Source organism: Macaca nemestrina, chromosome 8 (assembly GCF_043159975.1).
Source record: "Macaca nemestrina isolate mMacNem1 chromosome 8, mMacNem.hap1, whole genome shotgun sequence".
Taxonomy (NCBI): domain Eukaryota; kingdom Metazoa; phylum Chordata; class Mammalia; order Primates; family Cercopithecidae; genus Macaca; species Macaca nemestrina.
The window spans coordinates 20,621,441-20,640,148 of NC_092132.1; the positions used below are offsets into that span (position 1 = coordinate 20,621,441).

General features: G+C 42.6%; 1 protein-coding gene and 1 long non-coding RNA gene across 5 annotated transcripts in view; both read left to right on the top strand.

The window, feature by feature from the left end:
- The window catches only part of LOC105468472 (MTSS I-BAR domain containing 1), a 183,434-nt gene that overhangs the window by 31,240 nt on the left and 133,486 nt on the right, over positions 1–18,708 (top strand). The window lies entirely within an intron of this gene.
- Positions 1–18,708, top strand: part of LOC139355755 (uncharacterized) — a 62,909-nt gene continuing 44,201 nt past the window's right edge. Inside the window, exon 1 of the long non-coding RNA XR_011606766.1 lies at positions 1–18,708. This exon is cut by the window's right edge and continues 27,694 nt beyond it. This is a non-coding gene — a long non-coding RNA (uncharacterized lncRNA).

Sequence of the window (18,708 nt, forward strand, 5' to 3'; positions counted from 1 at the left end):
AGATGGAGGCTGACTCCCAGCGTTAACTGCATTCAGCACGTGATTTCTTTCCCTTGGGTGGCTGCACAAGAAGATGCAGCTTAAGTTATCAGAGCTGAGCTGACTCGTATTTTCCCATTTTTTAAAACTCTGTGGGATTCCATATATTAGAAGTTGCAGCTAGTTTTCCGGATAATAAAGCACATGTGAAGAAGAATGAAAAAGGAAGAAAGTGAACCACCGTTTCTGCACGAGTTGGCTTGATGGATTTTTTGATCACTTTAATGATGTGCTGGTTGTGGAAGCTTGAGCTATGCCTTTGGTTGCAATTTGCGTTTTCCTCCTTCCATGGGTTTTCCTTGTTTGCTCGTGGAATGGGAAGCAGTATGAATGATTGGATAGACCATTTTTCTGAGTTTCCATAAAATGAGGAACCCTTTTAAAATAAGGATCTCATTGCGTTGTATCTATTTATGTGTCCCTCACATTTGACTGCAAACCTGTTGAGATAGAGACTATGACTTACTCACGTCTGAAACCCCAAAACATAGTGCCTAGAGCATAGGAGATGTTTAAAGTGTGTTTATTAAATCAATGAAAAAAATTTAATGGCTTTAGCAAGTACTGAATCATATAAAGGTTATTTATAACATGTGAAAAGTATAAAAAGAAAATGAATGCCCTGTATGCCGGACCATCTTTAGAAATGCAACATTATGGTTGGGTGCAGTGGCTCATGCCTGTAATCCCAGCACTTTGGGAGGCCGAGGCAAGAGGTCCAAGGTAGATCACTTGAGGTCAGGAGTTCGAGACTAACCTGGCCAACATGGCGAAACCCCATCTCTACTAAAAATACAAAAATTAGCACTGCAGCCTGGGCAACAGTGAGACTCTGTCTCAAAAAAAAAGAAAAGAAAAGAAAAGAAAAGAAATGCATGCAACATGACCAGTAACAGATGGTTCCCCTATTCAAAGGGAGGAGTGTGCTTTCCTTTTCCTTGCAATGCAGCTACTCTCTCCTGCCTCTTACTTTGCGTTGTCTTTCTGGGTCTCCTTGTTGCACCGGCAGCTATAGGCCTGTTCTTTTCATTGTCGTGGTGACATTGGTAAATTTGGGTTGTAGAAGCAAGTGTTGGGGACTGCTCCCAGGCACATGAAAGTTTCTCCGAACCACCTGATGGGTACCTTCAGTGCAGTGATACTCATTTATCACAGGTGCTTAATTAAATATTTGAATGAATTTGCAGCAAGAATGCTTCTCATTCATTGAACAAACTCCTTTTATTTCAGGCACTGTCATGGGACCACAAGAAGCAATATGACTTTCCTTGTCCTGGAGGGGCTTACAATTGAGTGGGGAAAATGAGATGTAAAAATAAAGAATTTCAGCATAGAAATAATATGTTTGGTATGGTAATAGTTGTAGAACAAAGTGCTAGGGGAATATAGAAGAGTGAGCAGTTCACTCAGGGAGTTAACAGGGTTTTACAACGTTCCCTTGGAGAATGCAGCAGAGAAATTAGAACCATGGTTTCCTCATCCAGTATGTCAACTTGGTGTGGATCTTATCCAGTATCTTTTTAAAAGTCCTTTAACAAAATTCCATAGCTTATGTGTGTCTGTTATAGAAACTTGAGAAAATACAGCCTTAAAGAGGAACTTAATATGCAAACCATTGCAGGGGTAATAGTATTGCATTTTATATTTTCTTCTACTTCAGCAGTGTGTGGAACTGGACTTGCCAGCCATATTGATATCTTTCTGTAATAGCCATTAGAATAGGTTTTTTTTTTTTTTTTTAATTTTTTTTCCGGCAGAATCTCACTCTGCCTCTCAGGCTGAAATGCAGTGGTGCAGTCTTGGCTCACTGCAACCTCCACCTCCCCAGATTCAAGCAATTCTCCTGCCTCGACCTCCCGTGTAGCTGGGATTACAGGCATGTGCCACCATGCCCAACTAATTTTTGTATTTTTAGTAGAGATGGGGTTTCACCATGTTAGCCAGGCTAGTCTCCAACTCCTGACTTCAAGTGATCTGCCCACCTCGGCCTCCCATAGTGCTGGGATTACAGGCGTGAGCCACCGTGCCTGGCCCAGAATATGTCTTTTTTTAAGAAAGCTGCTCTACTGTTTTAAGGAACTTAGATATCTGGCATTGCATGTTTGAGGCTCTGTGATAATAATGTTTTTATATTTTAATGTTTAATTCTTGGATGGATCCTATAGATGGACTGGAAAGAGATCCCCAGATTGTCCATAAGTTCCTGTAGTGGGAACCTGGGATTTTGAAGATGCCGCTCCCAGAATGGTTCCTGGCGGGGCACTGCAGGGTCTGGAAATTGTCATCTTTGAAGGGAAGGAAAACAGCCATTATTTGTGCACAAAGAAACCAAAGAGCCTCACTGCAGAAGTGATGGGGGTAGAGTAGTAGTTTGGAGGGTGATGTATTTCACCAAAGGCAAATAATCTCATAGTGAACAAACCCGTGCTTTGACTTTTTTTTTTTTTTTTTTTTTTTTTTTTTGAGGCAGAATCTTGCTCTTGTCACCTAGGCTGGAATGCAGTGGCGTGATGTTGGCTCACTGCAACCTCTGCCTCTCAGGTTCTTGTGATTCTCCTGCCTCAGCCTCCCAAATAGCTGGGATTACAGGTGCCCACCATCATGCCTTGCTAATTTTTGTATTTTTAGTAGAGACAGGGTTTCGTCATGTTGGCCAGACTGGTCTCGAACTCCTGACCTTGTGATCCACCCGCCTCGGCCTCCCAAAGTACTAGGATTACAGGCGTGAGCCACCACACCCGGTTGCTTTGACATATTTTTAGACCATTGGATTTCAGATCATTTTTAGTGATGCCAGATACTTTCTGTTTAAAATCCATATGTACTACTATTTTCATTGAATGTGGGAGTGTGAGAACTCTCAAATGACCTAAAAGTATATGGGTGATAGAAAGAAGGTATATTTTACAGAGATAAGAGAAACTTGAATATCCTTCTTAATAAGTATCAGAAGTGACTTCTATTCATTTTTGCTTAAAAATTTTAAAAATAGAACATTCTCTTTAGTTTAAAAAATTGAAATAAGTAGGCTGGGTGTGGTGACTCACACCTGTAATCCCAGCATTTGGGAGGCTGAGGCGGGTGGATTACCTGAGGGCAGGAGTTCAAGACCACCCTGACCAACATGGTGAAATCCTGTCTCTACTAAAAATATAAAAATTAGCCAGACATAGGGGCGGGCACCTTTAATCCCAGCTACTCGAGAGGCTGAGGCAGGAGAATCACTTGAACTCAGGAGGTGGAGGTTGCAGTGAGCCGAGATTGTACCACTGCACTCCAGCCTGGGCGACAGAGCAAGACTCTGTGTCCAAAAGAAAAAAAAAAAATTGAAGTAAGTGTGTAAAGTAAAATCTACCCTCCCCACCTCCCTGCCCCTCCCGGGAGTTGGGTTTAGTGTCATTTACAGATGTTTTTGCATATATAAACAAACATGCCTGGGAGAAAAAAACCCAAAAAACTAGTTTTCCACAACATGTGGAATGACACACGGAATAAAATATACCTGTGTGACCTTTTTCAGAAGGTAGCCCCTGACAAACATTGTTCCTGTGCTTTTTACAGCATAGTATATTATAGTTACCTTTCCAGTACCTATAGATCCACCTGATTCTTTCTAGCGGCCAAATGGAATTTCTGAATATAGCACTGTCTGAATATAGCACAGCTGAATCATTATTCTATTGATAGATATTTAGGTTATCTCCAGGTATTTGCTACTACAAGGTCTGCTGCAATTAATGCCCAAGTATATATCCTTTTGGAGTCCTACAAGTGATCTATTTTTAATGATGTATGGATCACCAGGGAAATGATAATCTGTAAAAAGCGCTTCAAGCTGTTTTGGTCAGCAGCAAATAGATTTGGGCTTAGGGTTGGTGTAGGCGGTGACTCTAACAGAGTGTGTGATTTGATATCTACCCTCTCCAGAAAGAGTATCCTTGGTTCACTCCCTTGCTTAGCGCCTTTACATGTATTTTTTTTTTTTTTAAAGTCTCTCTTGATGGAAGTGGTAGGAGGGAATTACAATTATTATTAAGTACATCTCTTCTGGGCAAGTGCCCAGAATTTCAAGCAAGCAGGTTGCTGTGGTTTCCAAAATATTAGCGTCTCATATTGTTTCCAAAGGGAAACAGCTTTGAGTGGTCTTTGTCCTTTATAGGAAATCTTTTGCACTAGCTATTAATAAAATTTACTTAGGAAAAACTTTGCAAACTAGTCACTATAAGAGCAAAATCAATCTAGTCATTATGTACCTATTGTTCAACAGAATGTGGAAATATGTTAGAACTTAATTGCTTTCATTGTTTTTTAAATGAAAGTGTGTAAGTGGATATTATAATGTGTGTATTTGTGTTAATAATTAAACTATAATGGAATTCCAATTATTAGCACTAGGCAGAGTTCCATATTTTGTTGATTTTAGACTCTGGATGAATATACAATTTGTTTTAAATATGAAAGTACCATTTTCTGTATTATTGGACACAAAAAATTGGTTTCTAGGTATCTGGTAGACATGGAACCCAAGGCTTTGTGGAGCAGAGTCTCTGCTTCCTTCACATCCATAATGGACCAGCATGTGGCTCTCACAGGATCTGAGAATGTTTGAGCTGAGTGGCATGCATTTGTCTGGGCTACTTAAAAAAATAAGAAAAGGAAAATTAAGGAAATTAAGAAACAGATGATAAATACCTACCACATAGGCTATGGTGAGAATAAAAAGACTTAATACACATAAACCACTCAGAACAGAGCCCAGCCCATGGTACACATTCAATAAAGGCTAGCTATCCTGATTTTCAGTCTTAAAATCATGCCTACTTTTTAGGGTAACAACTTAAAGAATCTGGACATTCAAGATGATCTAGTCTGCCTGGATCCATTTCCTTCCTTCTGAGAATCTGAAATGTCCTCCTCAGGCATTGGATGTATTATCATCTAAACTTTCCTGAGATGGTTGTTCAAAACCATAAAAGTAATTACAGAGGCAGATGAAAAGGAGAGTCACACAGCACTGCTCTTCAAAGGCCCTTGCTGACACAAGCAGATGGCACAGTGGCCAGGATGGGCCAGTGCTGACTAAGAGGGAGTGTATCATCCACTCCGTACTCCGCGCAAGTCCCTGATGTGTCAGGGCACAGGCTTACAGGTGTTCAAATGTTATTCCCCATTTTGATCCTGAATGCGTTAAAAAAAAAAAATCTGTGTAGCACAAAAAATAATCTATGTAGTTGAAATAACAAAAGTCTATATGCAGTAGTAAGAGTAACCACTAGCTTGGGATCTGGGATGCGTAGGTTTGACTTTGTGCCTTTGCAGCTATGTGATCTTGAGTAAATATTTCCTTTCTCTGGGCTTCCATTTTCCCACCTATAAAGGGTCTAGGAGACTAGATGATCACAAGTACTTTTTTTTTTGGCTCTAATATTCTATGGTTTTAAATCTTGCCTTGGTGCTCATTAACTATGAATGAAGTTGGACAGTGTAAATTTCCTTTTCTATATTATCTTTAGAGCTTCCAATTTTTGCTCTGACGACAAAGGAAGTAGAGGAAGCAAGATTAAGCCAAAGATAATGGAGAGAGAAGGTTAGAAGAGAAAAAGGGAAAAGTACAGATGGGCATTTGGGTTGAGGCCTCTTCTCAGACTTGAGTGTGTGCAGGAGGAAGGCAGGTGGACGCTGGACCTTCTAGGACAGGCATCGAAGGGTGGACCAACAGACATGTGCTTTAGTCAGTGAGTCTGGATCACTGAGGTTGATGAAGAAAATTGCTGATGGCTTAGTTCTTACAAATGTGTTACACGTTTGCAGTACAGATTTTGGTAAATGCCATGGTCTCCAGATCTGGCATTAGGCATCACAGATACTCAAGAAGTTCACTTTAAGGGACAGATTTCAGGGCCCTGTCACTCCTATGGAATCAGAATAACTAGGTGAGCCCCCAGAATCTCCAATTTTGAAAAGCTTTCCAGGAGATGTTGCTCTCCAGTGAGGTATGTTTGTGCTGTCCTGTAAAGCCTCTTGCCATCTTGCCGTAACCCACCTGTCCAATGGCGTCTCCCTGCCCATGGCCGGCAACTGCACCCAGGAAGAACTGCTCACTGTTTGCTGAAACCCTTAAAACCCTTGATCCCTATCTGCTGGCACATGTGCATTCCAGGCCCAGAATGCCCTTTCCAGCCCTCCCCCTCTTAACCCTGTTTGTATGCATGAGGATCTGCTGCTGATCTCCCAGGGGTTTAAGAGCTGTATCACTTGTGAGACCTTTGTCTCCCTTCAGGAAGTAAACTGGGTCCTTGCTCAGGGCCTCAGGGGACATGCTGGGGTTAGAGGGGTCCCCTAGCTGTGCTGTCACTACCTTCCCCACCAGATTGCAAATACCTCCAACAGGGCCTGCTCCTTTCTGAGGAACTCACATTCCCAGATGCTGAGTATCTGGCCTTCAGCAGGCTGCAGACCCATCTGCTGAATGAATGACTGTGCACAAACAGCAGCTTCCACTTTCATGCAGCCCTCATGGATCCTGGTGGGAAGCCCGTCAGCTCTTGGGCAAGGGACTGTTGGGATGGGGTCTTGGCAGGATTCCTCCCTGGAGTTCAGAATTTGAATCTTGGTGACCCCTCCCTGAGGTCAAGTCTCTGGTGCAAGGGACAGCTAGGTAGAAGGCACCCACCCTGCTTCAAGGATAGAGTGGAGGAGGGGAGGGAATCTTGCCTCTGAGGGGAGAAGGTGCTGGGTTATTTGGGTTCTCAGCTGGGTTGTTTCCTGGCTCCAGCCAGACTGCTCTTGTTTGCTCCTGAGTTTTATTTTAACCAGATTGTTTAATTGAGACTTCACTAGCCTTTAACTTCTGGATTGACTTTGGTGTTCAAGCCCAGAACTCTTTCATGTAATTAGAGTCTTAGTATTTCTACCTAGCAAACTTTTTTTTTTAAAAAAAAGATTGATAAATAATAATCTACATGTTATGGGGGTACATATGATACTTTGATAAATTCATATAATGTGTAAAGTTCAAATCATTTGAGAGGCCGAGGTGGATGGATCACTTGATGTCAGGAGTTTGAGACCAGCCTGGCCAACATGGCGAAATCCTGGCTCTACTAAAAGTACAAAAAAAATTAGCTGAGCTTGCTGGAGGGCCTTTAATTCCAGCTACTTGGGAGGCTGAGGCATGACAATCACTTGAACTCAGGAGGCGGAGGCTGCAATGAGCTGAGATCATGCCTCTGCACTCCAGCCTGGGTAATGGAGCGAGACTTTGTCTCAAAAAAAAAAAAAATCAAATCAGGGTAATTGGGGTATCTATCACCTGAAATATCTGTCTTCTTATTGCTACCTAGCAAACTCTTTAGCCTCAAATTGAAAACAATTTTTTTCAAATTAAAAACATCATATAAAAGGCCCTTCTTGCAGGTCTGGAACTGAAAATTCTTTGGATATTACCATAAAGGAATGTAGTCAAATTTCTTCATTTGATTAAAAATAAAAAGGCATATCAGCTGGGCACGGTGGCTCACGCCTGTAATCCCAGCACTTTGGGAGACCGAGACGAGTGGATCACGAGGTCAGGAGTTCGAGACCAGCCTGGCGAATATGGTGAAACTTCATCTCTACTAAAAATACAAAAATTAGCTGGGCATGGTGGCAGGCACCTGTAGTCCCAGCTACTTGGGAGGCTGAGGCAGGAGAATTGCTTGAAACCTGGGAGGCGGAGGTTGCAGTGAGCCAAGATCGCACTGCTCTATTCCGGCCTGGGCGACAGAGCAAGACTCGGTCTCAAAAAAAAAAATAAAAAATTCTAGAAACTATCTAAACTGTATATATATGTGTGTGTGTTTGTGTACACATATGTATGTATGTGTATCCATATACTTTTTATATTGAACACTTTTTATAATCTCAATCTTACATAAAATACAAATAAAATCTATAAAAATGGTTGATATTTATAATAATAGGCAACATAGCTAAAAACTGTGGTTATTATATAAGCGTAGCTTCAAGATAAATTTCCCAGCTCCTGAGCCTTCTATACACAGATTTTAGAGCTGCCATTGCCTTAGCAGGAGGTGATGTAAAAAGTATTGTTTTAAATGGATTCGTAAATGTACATTCTGCTTTAGGTTTCATCATTTTGATGTTTTGCCACTTCAATTTGTCTTGCGTCATTTTAATTTGTTAGCACAATATATTTAGTCATATACATCTGCGATGAATAAAACATCTTTTTAAAAATGGCCCAGGCATGTGAAGTTTGTCTTACCATTTTCCATTTTTAAAGCTGTCATTTTTTGGAGTATGCTTTCTATGAAACTAAAGTCTTTGTATTGAGCCTAGGACAGTAGAGTGTCATGCATTTTTAGCATTTTTACAACTCACACTATACATAAGGACTGGAAATAACAAATGAATCTGTATATTTATACAGAGTGTTTTTATTTTATAAATTTTAAAAAATACCTTGTTTTTGATGTTTTTCAGTTGATGGAGTTACAGTTGCTTATGTGTTTGATTATTTTGATGGGCAAGTACATATATTTAGGAGATTTGTAACCGTGAACCTAGCATTACCGCTGATAAAACGAATCCCTCCTTTCTAATCCCATCGATCTTTTCTTGATGTAAGAACTGATGCCTGACGACAGCACTGTTCCCCATTTGACAAGTGGCCTTTTATTATTGATCTTTGGTTGGGTAGCAACAGTTGCCGGAGAGAATTGTTCATTGTGGTCAACCAGTGTTCCTGCCTCAGTAGTGATTTGCTTTTAACCGTGTCTTCCTGGAATGACACTTGAAAGGGCAGTCATCATGTGTTAGCCCAGAATGAACTCACCGGAATCCCACATTTACCAGAACATATCCTGGATCCCCAGGGCAGGATGTCACCAGAATTCTATAATCCTCCAGCAGGGATAGTGAGGGATATCAAAATTCCACACCCAAGCATGCATGTCTGTCCTGCTCAGGATTATCTTATCCCTAACAGAGAGAAATCCTTGCCCCATTCAGTGGGGTTTCCCCATTAGGCTTTAGTGTATTACCCCAGATGATACTTGAATTACGTCTGGATGCGTGTATGCTGTTCTCTGTCTAACCTCAGCAGCCTTCACCAATGCTGGTGAATTATGTGGTGGTGGTGGTGGTGGTGGTGGTGGTGGCGGTGGTGGCGGTAACAGCGGCAGTGGGGAGGAAGGTCCAAGGTTGGAGAGGATGTGTGTTTTTATGGGTGACTGAGTTGATTTGTGTGCAGCATGGTTATTTGTGTTGTTAGGCAGTTTACATAATAAAGTGGTTTACTCAGCATTTTCCCTCTTCCAGCTAACAGAGCCACCGTGCGTTTTGTATACAAGCACTGACAATTCTCCTCTCCTCTCCTCCCCCACCTCTTTCCATCCTAGTTCTTACCTTTGCTTCCCATAGATTGGCTTTTTGTTTTGGCTTAATAACTAATACCCCACCCCATCCCCACTGCCACACACACACACACACCTTGTAGTCACTTTTGGTAAAGCATTAGCATTCATGAAAGAATGCAGTTATTTTAGTTCATGCAGATGAAGCAAAGAATTTTTTTTTTTTTTTTTTTTTTTTGAGATGGAGTTTCACTCTTGTTGCCCAGGCTGGAGTGCAATGGCACGATCTCAGCTCTCAGCTCACTGCAACCTCCACCTCCCGGGTTCAAGCAACTCTCCTGCCTCATCCTCCTGAGCAGCTGGTATTACAGGCATGTGCCACCTTGCCCAGCTAATTTTTGTGTTTCTAGTAGAGACGGGGTTTCTCCATGTTGGTCAGGCTGGTCTCAAACTCCCGACCTCAGGTGATCCGCCCACCTTGGCCTCCCAAAGTGCTGGGATTACAGGCGTGAGCCAGCATGCCCGGCCAATAATTTTTTTTTTTTAATGTTCTCTTGTGACGAATCATTTGCCATAGAGCTACGAACTTGGTTTGGTCTGCTCTGCCCATCTTAGATAAAAATAACCATGTGGAATGTAAATGTGAACTTGAAGACACTTGAAGTTGTCAAACTAGTATTTTTCTAGGACGGATCTGTTCAGTCAGACCACATAGATTGCCTCCTCTGTGCTCCCTCTGAAAAAGTCTCAGCTAGAAAACACGCACAAGATGTGAAAGCTACTTGGAACTAAAATTTTCACTTCAACCTGCGCTTGTGTCCTCCGCTGTAGGAAAAGTGTTGTTACTGGAAAATAACTCAAGGAATAGTTATAGAATACTAAGAAGGTCTTCTGTCACCGAGAATTTGGCAGTGAATCTTCCTGACTCATTTTAAATAAATTTGATTTGTACACACTTTAAGAAAGCTGAAAGTGAGAACTACTTGGAAGTGGTTTTTTTTTTTTTTTTTTTTAAAGTAACTATCTGGCCTTTCATTTTTAAGAAGATACAGGATTTTTTTTTCTTCTGCTCATGTACTATCGAGTGCAACCTTTTCATTTTGACTAGGGACACTGAGTCTCAGTGAAGCCTCTTGTCCGAGCTTACCCAGCTAGGAAGAAGGAGAGTGGGGATTGTAGCGTGATTTCCCTTGAAAACCACCGAAGCAGTTGTTAGCTCTGCCTTCTGGGTTTCATGGTGAGGGGAGTTCAAGGAGGACATGGCACAGGTTGTGAAAAAAATCTCTGTTCTGTGCTCTCAGCCGGCGATTGTTTACAGACATTTTGGTTTGCTTGTTTGTTAATCAGAAACCCGTGGTCATCTGGTTTCCAAAGCAGCTGTCTGCTTCCATTCTGGGTCTTCGTTTCTCTGTGGAACATATTTTTGTTTTCTGTTAGCTCTTTGGAAGCGGGGAGGCTATTTTTGCTTGTATTTTAATCATTTGTTTCATTTGACATAAGCTTCTTAACTGTAAGAATAATGAGGCTTCAATTCATCTACATTGCCTTCAGTTCATCTGCATGCACACATACACACATGTACACACACATATACACATACACACAATATACACACAACACACATGTACACACAACACACACAACATACACACGTAGACATGTACACATATGTATACATACACATCATACACGTACACACATACATATACACACACATGCACACACACAAGATACATACAACACACGTACACATACATACAACATACACATAGACATGTACACATACACACATACATGTTCACACATATATACACATATACACACAAAACATACACAACGTACACATACACATATATACACACAACGTACACTTATGCACATACACACGCACACATGTACGCACACACAAATACATGTTTTTTGATTCCCAAATGTTTACAATTGCCATGGAACTCCTATTTCTAGTAAAAGACACTGCTGTGGTAATCTGCAGCATTTCCTGCTGTGTGTGCTAGGGCCCAGGGACCTCGGTTACCATGGAAACTAATATCCAGCCGCCCGGGTGGTACTTCCCTTTAGAACCGCATTTGAGCGCATTTCACAGTTCAATACAATGCTGCTTATTCCTGCCTTTAAAATCAGGAAAGGGGGCAAAGCTGATTGATTACAAGTAAAATGAAAAAATACTGTTTCTGCTAAGACAGAAAGGGACCTTTAGTACGTGCCCTTTTAATGTGATTGTCAGAAGTAGGACAGTGCACAGTGTCTCAAAGATGGCCAAAGGATCTGATACAATACAAAAGAATTGTGGAGGCGACAGTAAACGTTCTTCTTCCTGTGCTGCTGATCCACAGGCTCCTGTTTGAGAATGACTGGCCTGCGAGGCTGACAAGGGCATTCATCTGGCTCTGGTGGCGTCCATTTGGTTCACCAGAAGGGCTTGAGGGCAGACAAAAGACCTTGAGCTCTCTGCGTGTGCCAGTCATCCTGTGTTTCCTGACCCCTGTCTCTCTCAGAACCCACTCACAGAACCAGATCCGAGAGCCTGGGAGAGCTTGCCCGGATTTCAGCCTTTGAGTTGCCACTTAAGCACGTGATTGCCATCTGTGCTTGCTTAAAGGCGGATGCTGATTAGGAGAGTGATACTTCATTTGGATAATACGATTTAAGCCCAAGTGCAAGATGTGTTGCTTGTGCTGGAACTGCAGGAAATATGAGCCATGGAAACGCACCACCCAACCTCCTGTAGTGGTCCAGGTGGTCCTGCCGGTCACTGTCCACAGTATGTCTGTGTGGGAGACGACAGTGATCCCAAGCCTTGGTTTCCATGCAGGTATATGGACTCCTGCTTAATGAGATTGGAGGATAGTAATTGCCTCCACCCTTATTTAGATGATGCCCATCGCTCTGGCTTTGTGTTTTCAAATGTGTTTGGAGAAAGCGAGTGCCGGGAGAGGGTGCTATTTGGAGAGCTCAGTCCAGCCTCGGTCTTGAGCATCAACTGTGGGTCCTCTGCTATTGGGGCTCTCGACTCACCCGCCAGCTGCCTTATCTCAGGTTGAGGAAGGGAGTGGGAGCCCCATTTGCAAATGAGGCAACTCTTGGTGACTTGAAGTCACCTGGTTAAAATGGCACACAACTTCGAAGCTGCATGCCATTTTAACCAAGTGTGCCAGACACTCGTTTCTGGAGTGTGTATCTCGTCTGTGTGAGGCTCCGGTCCCACATTCTTCCCACCTCAGGGATCAGTTTATGGAAGCACCTCAGCATTGAGACCAGGGCTTCTCAATCTGTGATTTGGGGCTGGATAAATATTAGTCGTGAGGGGCGTGCTGTGCATTGTAGGTTGCTTAGCAGCATTCTCAGCCTCTACCCCCTCTCAGTTGTGAAATCCAAAAATGTGTATTGAGATCGGCCCTGGTTGAGAACCACCAAGCTAGACCTATTTGGGTTTTGTTGGGCAATTTAATGAAACTATGGCTATGCCTTTTTTGAGGCAGTTGTAACCAGCTTGGTTCATTGAAGCTAGGTTTTAAATCATTCATAACTAAGTTCTAATGTTAGGAACTGGACAGTCCATGCATTGTTTCATCTGAAAAATGACTACTCTGCCAAGTTGCACGTATACAACTCTATAAAGAGTCCACATCTTACTAAAAAAAAGACCGCTTCCTTTTTACCAGAAGGTCATTTCCCGGAGTGAAAATATGCAGGTCTTTTGTTGTTGTTTTCAGAAGATTAATTCAAATAAGAATAGGAATGGGGTGAACAGAGCGCTTGAGTTCCCATTTGTGTCGCGCTGCCTGCGTGATGGAGAGAGGGCTCAGCGAGGTGGAGCCGGATCGGGAGGCGGCTGCAGGCCCCCTCTGCCTGCTCACAGCTGTGTGGCCCTGGGTGGGTCAGGACAGCCGGACACACCTCAGTTTTGTTGTCTGTGAGATGACAGTCAGGTCTGCTGCACCTGCTTGTCAGGGTGATGGTGGAGTCAAATGAGGTCGTAGTTGTGAAAGCATTTGATAAATTGTAAAGCCCAGGCAGCTGTGATGAGAGGTCGCAGTGCTCTTGTGACTCGGGACTTCAGGGGTCCCTGGCCACCTTCCGACTGCTGGCTCCTTGGTCACTTAGAGACGCGGCGTTCACTTGGGTTCCACCTTCGCCCCGCGTGGCCTGTCCCCTCCCGCTTGTCTGTCTCCAACTTCTGCCGCTGTTTGGGATCCAGTTCAGTCCCTGTTTTCTCCTGAATGACTTCTGGCATTTTAAAATTATTTTTTATAATTATTATTTTAAACAAATATTTTAAGTGTGATATATGATTATAATGATTGTTAGTTTATTGTATGGTTTGTGATTAGATTTGGGGGATGAATGGTGTCTTGAATGAATGTGGGGTTTTTGGCTGTTTCCCCAGTACATGCCCCATGTGTATTGAATATGTCATCCTCCCCTGCGTCACGCACACTCGGAATGGCCTCTCCCTTCCCTCACCTGCAGGCTCTGACTTACCCTCCAAGGTTATCTCAGGCGGTCTCTCCTCCAGGACGCCTTTCCTCCTTGAGGGGCTTGGGAGCCCCCGAGAGCTCTGCTCAGAATCTGGGCTTTGCTGTTGTATCCCTGTACTGTATGTTAACTGTTCCCTGGTCTGGAGATTCTCCCACCTTGGCCTCCCAAAGTGCTGGGATTGCAGGTGCGGGTCACTGCATCCGGGCTCCTTTCTTTTATTTTTTTCTCATTGAGGTGAAATTCATGTAACATAAAACTAACCATTTTTAAGTGAACAGTTAGTGACATTTTGGACATTTTTGCAGTGCTGTGTAACACCACCCCATCTAATTCCAAAACGTTTTCAAACCATTCCAAAACCATGAAAGAAAGCCCTGTACCAGGATGATGAAAAGGTTCTGGAGATGGAGGTGGTCATGGTTACACAACAATGTGAATATATTTAATGCCACTGGATTGTGTATTTAGAAATGGTTAATTAAAATAGTGAATTTCTTGTTTTATATTTATTTATTTACTATGAGAAAAACACACAAAATCTCATACTCATTAAGTAGTTACTCCCTGTCCCCACCCTTCCCAGCCTCTGGCACTGTTTTGTGTTTTATTGTTATAGCTTTAGCCCCTAACATAGTAGGGGCCAAATAAATCTTCTTTGAATGAATGGAATGAGTTTCTACTTGAACGCACATTTATCTATCTAATGGCTATGTGACGGGCACAGTTATCTTTAAGGACATTTCTTTGAGATGTTTCACTAGCGTTTATTTAAGGGATTTTCTACTTATCTCCCAGCATCTCCATAGACATACCTCTTAAACAAAAGCTAACTTTGTAGCTTATCTGCACCCCTCTTCATTATCTTTAGTTGACATTTGGAGCCAGTGATGGAACCCGGTGCTATCTGTGTGGCACACTCACAAACAAAGTGTTATTAAATCTCTCAAATACATGTAGCACGTCAAATATATGCGTTTTCTTAGGATGTTGAAGTTTTCGATTACTGCTGCTTTTATGAGGGAGAAGGAAAATCTACCCATCCTTTTAGAAATGAACGTTCTAATCTCATTGCTTCCTTGAAACATGGCCGCCTTGTCGTTACTTCTTTTCTTTATGCTTGCAACTCACAAAATCTTGTTCTTTTCTGTTGCTCTATAATTTATAAAACTGTATTGCAGTTGGCTTGGATAGAATTTACTTAAGCATAGTTGAGCCTTTAGATTTTCCTTCTGGCATGGACAAAAGCGTCATTAATTATGAATATGAATTCCTTTGCAAAATGACAAGATTGAACATTTCCTCCTGCCAGTAACCCAGCTGTCTCATTCTGATGAGCAACAAAGACTTTTTAGAGATTGTTTTTAATGGCCGTGGTATCAGATACTAAAAAATAAGAAACTAAAAGGAATGCAAAGTAGCTTACAGTTCATTTGTCTAGAAAAAAAGAAATAACGAAAGGTTCTTGCTATCCTGTGGCTGTCTTTACTCTGATGGTACATTTGCAATCTCCAAGTTTTGGACGTGGCTGCAGACCAAATGGTTGTGCTGCTCTGCTGTTGTCCGAGGGAGGATTCTGTTTGTTCAGATGATCAGTATTTAAGAATCCTATGGCCCAGGTCACTTTTTCGCTCTCCTTGGTTTGATAATGGTAATGGGAGTGGCGTCAGAGCCCCCACCACGTGTGGGTACCGGCTTGTTATGGCCTCACCACCATCCACTTGGTAACTTATCGACACTGGAAGAGGCTGCAACTGGGCTCCGATTCCAGAGCCTTTAACTGCTGTGTCATGGGGTCTTGGTCCTGAGTGTGTCTGCTCAGCCGTCGGTTGACCATCTTAGTAAGATAGTTTCTGATGTTTCCACCCACCCTGTGTCTTGACAGGTTTGCGGCCAGATTTAGATATGGCAGTGGGCTCCTTCGTGTTGGAAAGCTTGTGTTGTTCCACTCTGTGTGTCTGGATGCTTCCTAGGGTGTGTCCCACCTCTGGCCTCCGGCTGGGGTTTTCTAGTCTGGAGAGGGACCTGTGTTTCTGAGTTCTCTCCAGGGTGTCAGAGAAGCCGACACTCTTGGAAATTCCCTACTAAGTTTGGATCCTTGCCTGTACATATATCTATATATATGTGTACATATCTATATGTGTATATACGTATATATATATACACATAAAGCTAGTATTTGATAGAGTACTGCAGGCTATTGTAAGGCTTTGTTTCTGTTCACAATTCTTTGAATGAGGATTTTGGGGTCATTGTTTTTCTTCCTTTTTTTAAATATCATTTTTTTAAAATCACGGGCCGCTTCCTTTTTAACCAAATGTTAAACATTAAACATTAAAACATTTGTGTGTAAGAAACTTTTTTTTTTTTTTTTGCTTACTTTAAATGGAAGTGCTGTGACATTAAACATCAGGTTTAAATCACATGGAAACAAAATGGGGCCAGACAGTTGAATGTACTGTCATTTCACTACTTTAGGAAACATCAGGAGAGGAACCAAGATGGTCTGAAAAGGTCATAGATTGGGGAAGGAAGGGCTGCGATGATCATTTGTCAACGTTCAAAAAGCAAGACAAAATGGTTATACCTGGTTCAGAGCCCATCCATTTTTGTTTTCTTCAAGAACGTGGTTAAAAATGTGTTTTGGTTTCAGAAAAGCCCTGATTTTCTTTGATATTTAGTATAAATTTGGATTGAAATGCCATATCCCATCATCATCATACGTAGGCATGTGCTTTTTGTGTGTGCTGTAAGTAAAATGTCTACACTGGGTCATTTCCTTCTCCACCCAGTTCCCCTTCGTTGAAGTAGGAGCTGGTTTCAGTTAGCTGCCCTGAGCTGCCCTTGCAGTTAGCCACTGGCCCATTCAGCAGCGTGGTCTCCCCTTGATGACTCCAGGCTTCCTTCTGCCTCAGGAGAGCCAGACCGGCCACTTTGACCTCCTGTCTACTGTATTCTCACCCTGCAGGAATGGAGGCTGTAGGCTAGAGCCTGCCGGTTCGGTGAGGCTCAGATCCAAAGGCTTACTCTCCTGGAATGGGGCCTGTCTCCTGTCTCTGCCTTCCCTCACACCTGTGGCCTCGTGCACTGCTGGATTATTTGCCCGAGGTGAAGAAGAAGCGTTGAAGGGATAGCCTTATTAGTTTTGGATTCAGCTGCTTTGCTGCTGATGGTTATGCAACCCCCAGGGACCTGCTGTTTAGCAAATAGAGCTGAGCACAGCCTGGGGGAGGCTGTTGAAGATGAGGGTGGGCACACGTTGATGACCAGTGTCCCCACCCTGCTCTGACTTCACTTAAAAACAACCGCCAAAATGGCTTTAGCTTAAAATGGAAAAGATGGTAAATTATTCTGGCGCAAGGGCTACCCTGTTGTTAGAGGTAAGAAGTTGCATGGCTGCTGTTTAAGAACCTTTAGTTGAGCTGAATCCCAGCCTGCACTCTTTTTTTGCAGTGTGACCTTTGGAAAGTTGCCTTAAGCTCTGTGTACCTGTTCTGATCTGTAAGTTGGATGTGATAACAGCACCTTTGTAGGCTGTGTGTCGAGTGTTTGAGAAGGTGTATAGAGAGCTGTCAGTGCCTAGTTCATAGTAGCCTTCGATCATTAGCTCATGTGAATCAGGAAAGCTAGTGTTTATCAGCACATACAAATGTGTCAGGCACTATGCTCTGGGCTTGTTATCAGTTATAGTAATCTTTGTAGAAAGCAGTTTTGTTTTGTTTTATTTTGTTTTGTTTTGTTGAGACGCTGTTTTTTTGCTCTTGTCACTGAAGCTGGAGTGCAATGGCATGATCTCGGCTCACTGCAACCTCCATCTCCCAGGTTCAAGTGATTCTCCTGCCTCAGCCTCCTGAGGAGCTGAGATTACAGGTGCCTGCCACCACACCCGGCTAATTTTTGTATTTTTAGTAGAGACGGTGTTTCACCATGTTGGCCAGGCTGGTCTCTAACTCCTGACCTCAAGTGATCCGCCTGCCTCGGCCTCCCAAGGTTCTGGGATTACAGGCACGAGCCACTGTGCCCAGCCAGGAGGCAGTTTTGAGAGAGAGGTAGTGTTGATTTAAACTAAGCAGTGGTCATGTATTTCTATCATTGAAATATATTTGGGATGATTACATTTTTATTGTGGATATTTAAAAAGATATACCTCAAAACAAAACAGAACAGAAACTGGGAATGGCATAGAAGCAGAACCTTTCCTGCTTGAAATAGCTCCTTCAGCATAAAACACATGTGGGAGTCCTGAGGTTGGCATTTCTCTCTGCCGCTGGGATGCTGAGTGGAAGATATGTTACTTGAGTTCATCATTTGCTTTTTTTTTTTTTTTTTTTTTAATGTCACTCTGTTGTTTTCAACTCCATAGACACATTTGTGTAAGGTTTTAAAAGTTCAGCTTTTCACTTAGGAGGAAGCTGAGCTCTGTAATTTTCCTTTTTGCCTCTGACACTAGGACATTGGAGTCTCGTTCATGCTGGGGGACCCTCTCTACTCTGGGCTATGCCACTTAATCCTCAGGTGGCCCTGAACAGATTATTAACTTGCTTAGAGGTGATTAAGGAGCTCCTCTCCTGTGGTCTAAAGAAACCCCCACTCTGGCCAGTAGGGTCTTGGTGACCTTGCTGAACCATCCTGCCCTAGGAGGAGAGCCTGAGGTAACATAAAATGCAGAGAAGCAATGACCTCAAAGCAGCTGGGTAGATGTGACAGCTCCTCAAAGCCTTACCTGTTTTGCCTAAGAGGAGTGTCCTTCATTCGTACCTATAGAAACACTAGTTGGCAACAGTGAGTTTTCTCTGACACGTGTAAGTTTCTCTAT